The sequence below is a fragment of the Ctenocephalides felis genome, unplaced genomic scaffold, assembly GCF_003426905.1.
Source record: "Ctenocephalides felis isolate EL2017-DRISC unplaced genomic scaffold, ASM342690v1 CF-g0.4_SCAFFOLD_03571, whole genome shotgun sequence".
In the NCBI taxonomy this organism is placed as follows: Eukaryota; Metazoa; Arthropoda; class Insecta; order Siphonaptera; family Pulicidae; genus Ctenocephalides; species Ctenocephalides felis.
Window position 1 is genome coordinate 29,124,943 of NW_020539725.1, and position 6,000 is coordinate 29,130,942.

Consider the following 6,000-nt stretch of genomic DNA (forward strand, 5'->3'; position numbering starts at 1 on the left):
GATTACTAGACTTTGTTAATATATATTGTCATATATATAACAATATATTTTGAAGCAACCTTCACGAACATTTATGAATAATTTAAATATGAAATAATTGATTTTAGTGATATTTATATGCGTAAAATAACGCATTATTAACATTAAACATTATATTAAGATCATGCAGCTATTGGCTTGCATATAATCGAGCTTCATAAAATTCATGTTATATCAAAATATCAAAAATCAATAGCCAATTTTCAAAATCTCTGGCAATAGCTAAAAGATTTAAGTTTTAAAGTCTTTTCTTTGCCTACAGTTTTACTTGTTGCCCATTTTAGGAGAGGTGTAAAAATAGCTAATATAAACAAAAAACAACAACTTTAATATAATTTGTACTTAATTATATCACTATCATCTTTCATAATATACCTTTATAATTCAAAAGAAATAGACATTGTTTAAACATCTATTCAACTCCATTAACTAAGTCTAAAGTTAATTATTAATCCCGATCTCGATCTCGAAAAACACGTGCTCGTACCGTAAGAGCTAGGACCGGCGCAAACACTATACCGACATTCTCGGTCGCCTCACGAACGCATACTGAACGCAATTCGTACTATCGTCGCTGACCGACTGTTACGCAAAAAGCGGCCGAATAATCTGCGCATGCGCAAACGAGTACACCTTGCGCGTGTATTCGGCAAAACTTGAACCTGTTCCTCTCACATTATTGAAAGCGTTTTTGCTGTCAGTGGCACCACGTGGTCTGTCTGCGTCAAAACAATACGCGGTTAGCAGACAGCGTGCTTTGTTAAGGGCTCTTCTCGAAGACGATACGCGATACGGATTTCTTGTGGAAGTCTTGTTGAGTCGAGATGTAGAACTTTTGTTTGATATTTCGAGAGTTAACTGTTAGCGAACGTGAATGTTATAGCATTCATTTTCATTGTGTTGCAGAATAACGATAATGCTATCAACTTTTAAAGCCAATTATTTCGGATTTAATTTTATTTTACTTTGCGTTTTTGTAATTAGTATACCTGTCAAAGTAATGACTAACAGATTCTTTAGGTATTTTTATCCTAAGCTTAAGCAAGCAAATTCATCATTAAAATATGATAACCTGACTTTTTAAAATTTAAAACTTTTTTTTTTAATATTTAGCAATCAGAATACATAAAGATTCCTATGAGCTAAATTGACAATATTTAAGAGCGATGCCTAAGAAGAACTCCAATGAGATCTTCTCAGTTTAACAATTAATATGATAATATTATATTAGACCTAATCTAAGACTAAGTCTAATGGCCATTGTCGTTTCAATCTCCTTATGCCAAAAGGTTGAGTAATGTCAACTATTGATGGGTTCGAATGCGAGTCCAGTTTGCGTTTGTATTTTTCCTCGAATTCTTTGAACGTTAATTGCACCGTTTTCATGTTGAGGTCGCTGTGAATGATTTCATTTGTCACGTACCACGGAAAATTAAGAATTGTACGTAAAATTTTTGACTGGGTTCTCTGCATTATAGCTATATTTGATTTGTAAGCACACCCCCAGAGTTCAATTCCGTAGGTCCAGATTGGTTTAATGATTGATTTATATAGCAGCAACTTATTTTCAACAGAGAGCTTAGACTTTTTACGCAGTAGCCAATCAAATTCTTTCATTTTGATCATTATTTGCTGCTTTTTTTATGTGGCTTTTCCAAGTAAGTCTGCTGTCTAAATGGAAACCAAGATATTTCACTATGTTCTGTTTAGGAATCTGGACGTTATTTAAATAAATTGGAGGACACGTACCCTCTTCTGTCAGGGTAAATGTGATATGAGCTGATTTAGTTTCATTTATGCAAATCTTCCATTTGGAAAACCACATTTGTAGTTTATTGATTTGTTCTTGCGTTTGTCGGGATGGCGAATGTAGCAAGTGTCAGATTTTCAAGTAATGCGAGGTCCTTTGTGTATAAAACATATAAGATGGGTCCAAAAATACTACCTTGTGGAACTCCTGACATTATTTTGTGGAAATCAGATGTTACTTGATTTACTTTTACTTGAAAAATCCTATCTTGTAGATATAATTTTAAAATCCCATAATACCTGGATGGAAGGAATGTTTTTATTTGATATTTCGAGATTTAACATGTTCGCGAACGTGAATGCTATAGCATTTATTTTCATTGTGTTGCAGAGTAACGATAATGCTATCGAATTTATTTCGGATAATGTTATCGAATACAAAGCCAATTATTTCGGATTTAATTTTATACAGCTTTACGCTTTTGTAATTATTATACCTGTCAAGATAATGACTAACAGATTTTTATATTAATAATAATATTTGACGCGGATGCTATACCATTCATCATTAAAATATGATAACCTGACTACCTTATAAACGGTGTTTAATCAAAATTCGGATATCAAAACCGATTTAAAACTAAAAGACATTTTTTGAGCTTATAATCCTAATTTCTTTATTTGTTAATCGCCCTGTCAGCCATATGTGTCTGACCCTAAGAATTTTACATAAGCCATGTCAGGTCAGACATATTTGCTTGGTAGGCGCGACTTGGTGAAAGAAAAAAAGTTTTAACATAGGTCTTATATTTTAATTAGTCTTATATGTAACGTAAAAAATGATGTTTTTCCAGAAGTTTTGCCAAAAAACGAGTTTTCTTTCATATAATACGTTTCCTTGATATATTTTTAACAAAATTATTCATTTGAGTTACCATGACCCATGTGAAAATTTTTCTAATATTATCATGGTGATTAACGTGCTAATATACCGACTACTATTAAAATTTCTATCGAAGAGGGAAAGTGCCATAATACGATTCTTTCTTTCTACGAAGGAAAATTGCAGAACTATATGGACTCAATGCTTGGGATAAAAAAGTTGTTACCTCTTACCTGTCTCTTTTATTAAATAATCATGAGTTGGTATTAACAAACTGTCAAACAACTATGTATTTGTTTTTCGAAAAACGGTCGGTCTCGGGTTTTACTTTTTCAAAACCTAATCTCAAAATGACACAAATGTCGAAAAACAATAATTTCATAAGTGCAACTATTTGATATCACTCATGATAACACACGTTCTGACGTTCGCGCCAATTTGGGTGTTAGGTGTTAGAAGTAGATATTATGTGAAAAAAACTCGATAGAGCAGCAAAGACAAAAATTTTTTTGCAGTTCTTTATTACCAACTCTTGCAATGTTTGCAACAAAATAGACCCTTAACATTACATAATAATCTTATGCAAAAATTAACTTTTAAAGAATTCTTGAATGGTGTACTGTGCATAAAATATTTGGAAAATTTGGAAATATAGGAAATTAATCACTAATCAGCACATGTGTGCACGTTTGCTCATTTCCAAAAAGAGTTAATTGATTAAATTATCTTCGGTTCATTATGACTTCTTTTTGTTGAATGTTCTTATAGTCGCCTCCACAGTGGCCAATATCAGAATCTATTTATAAAATTTGTTAAAGAATTGAATTTCTACGACTATATCAATTGTAATCTACATTAGTTTTTGAATAAAAGAAGTAACAAAATAGATTAGATAGATTATGAAAATTATCTGAAAACTGCTAAGCACAAATACTGAGTATTCATCTATTAAGCCTCTAGGGCAGTGGTTCAGGAACCCCAAATGGGGTAAAAATGTAATTTTTGGGGCTAAAAAGTATGTATTTTCAATTGGTATTCATTGGATTTGCTACGTAGTTGTTCACACGCGGTAATTTCTTTTCGTGATGGGGATAGTTTCAACTTAAATGAAAAAATTTGGGGTAATGATTAAAAAAGTTCCACGACCGCTAAAATTTTATTTCACAAAAATTATAGGAACAAATAATCAGTAATTTCAAACACTTTGGTAATATGTATTAACGGTTTATGTTACTTTCAAGTTACAGCAAATACTAAATTTAATTTTTGTTATATTATCATGTTGTAAATTAAACGTTAAACAAAAAGATGCATTAAAACAGGAACGGTAGTCACATGAAAGCAACTTACAAAATAGTATCGCATTCTGAAATTTTGAAATGCTTTCACATTTTGCTTTGAATAAGAGTCATCTACAACTAGTTTCTGCCTTCAGTTTGACTCATAGAATATTCTACTAAATCTATATCCATTTTGAAAACTCGTGGAAACTATATTTAAAATTTATTCCAATTAACATACTTTCTGCGGCACTCTCTTCTCGACGCCGATGGAATCCTCGCCAGCGCAGTGCCGGTAACTTTATAACTGGTTATAGGTCAAATTGCACGCTGCTGCAGTTTGTTTGGACCTCAGAGTGGAAACTTTTCAACGCTATATGTTCAAACAAACAACACTGTGCTACAGTTTAATATTCCCAGAATTATACTGGTGTTCAAACATACGTTGTAGTCAAACTAAAACACCACACTTGGATGCAAAACCCTGGAGGAACAAATGATGAATTGAAAAAGTATACTTCATTTATTTAGTTTATTACAAATATTAAGAGATTAGCAAATAAAATGTTTCAGAGTCGATTATTTCACTTGTAGTATATGAGGAAGAAAGACATTTCACTCGAAGAGAAAAAAATTAGTGATTTCACTCTTTTTGCATGCAGCCGTTTTATTAATCTCAGTATCTGTTAATAATAAATTATCTATTACCTGGCATTCGGTGGAAATCTTTTTCTGGATAAAGTTTCATCTGGACTTCTGTCATTACAAAGTTAGTACGTCCCAAATCCTGTAGGATAAGTTATGGAAATCACATAAAAAACCTTCGGGTTTTGAAGCATTTTTCTATACTATGGAAATAATAGATATACATTGCAAGTGGGTGGACATAAATGAATACATAGATCTACCACGTTTTTGGAAATTGAAAAACCAAACTGATTTTCAATTTGTAGTCCTTGACAAAAGCAATTATGACTGATTGAAAAATAATAATCATGGGTAATATGACACAATATTCACAAAAATTGTGATTTTACATCTTGCGAAAATTTTATGAATTCGTAATGGAACTATTACTGAAACAACAAAAAATAAAGTTTTATTAATGCTGTTTATATATATATATATATTAGGGTGGTCCTTAAAATGGTCATTTTCGAATTTTCTTGCTCCCAAGGGCTCAAATGGTTCCAAATTGATAAAAAACAATTCTCTGAAAGTTTTAGCTCTTAATAATAAAGTTTAGATAGAGCGCAATTCAATCATAGTTTGTATGAAAAGAGCATGGAAAAAATTTTGAAAATTAAAAAAAAATGTTTTAGGTACAACTTAGCGACAAATAAATGAGTTTTATTCATTCATTTGTTCGCTAAATTTCATTTAAAAACATATTTAAAATTTTTGAAAAATTTTCCATGCTATTTCCATACAAAACTTTGATTGAATTGCGCTCTATCTAAATGTTAATATTGAGCTAAAACTTTCAGAGAATTGTTTTTTATCTATTTGGAACCATTTGAGCCCCTGGGAGCAAGGATATTCGAAAATGACCATTTTAAGGACCACCCTAATACATATATATATATATATATATATATATATATATATATATATATGATTATTTTGAGTAGAGTAGGGCGAGGCTAGTTGACCAAATTTTTACTTAAACGAAGCTCCTCAATGAAAAGTGTCAATAAATTGCTATACGGCTTAATGGATTTGCTGTTTATCCTTTAACAAAAGTGTTAATACTATTTTTTGGTAATAAGTAAAATTTAAAAGCTACAGCTGTTTAAATGCAAAAAGTCAAGTATGCTCAATGTACGCCATTGCTGGGGCAAGTTGAGCACTAAGAAAGTATAATGAAATCATAGGTTCAATGTCGATTAGTGATGAAATAAAATAAGTTTTTATTAACCAGTTCTATATTTAGTCTTTATTGACAGAGAAAACAAAACTCATAGTAATTTGCTTTGATTAATTAACGAAAAGTAGAATCAACAAAACAATACATACGGTATTATTTTACCATTATATTCAGTATTTTTG

General features: G+C 31.1%; 1 protein-coding gene across 1 annotated transcript in view; it reads right to left on the minus strand.

Annotated features, from left to right (window-relative positions):
• Nucleotides 1-558, minus strand: part of LOC113387049 — a 245,304-nt gene extending 244,746 nt beyond the window's left edge. Inside the window, exon 1 of the mRNA XM_026624804.1 lies at nucleotides 415-558. The gene's annotated coding sequence lies outside the window, so the exon portion shown is untranslated. The remainder of the gene's footprint in view (nucleotides 1-414) is intronic.
• Between the last annotated feature and the right edge of the window lie 5,442 nt (nucleotides 559-6,000).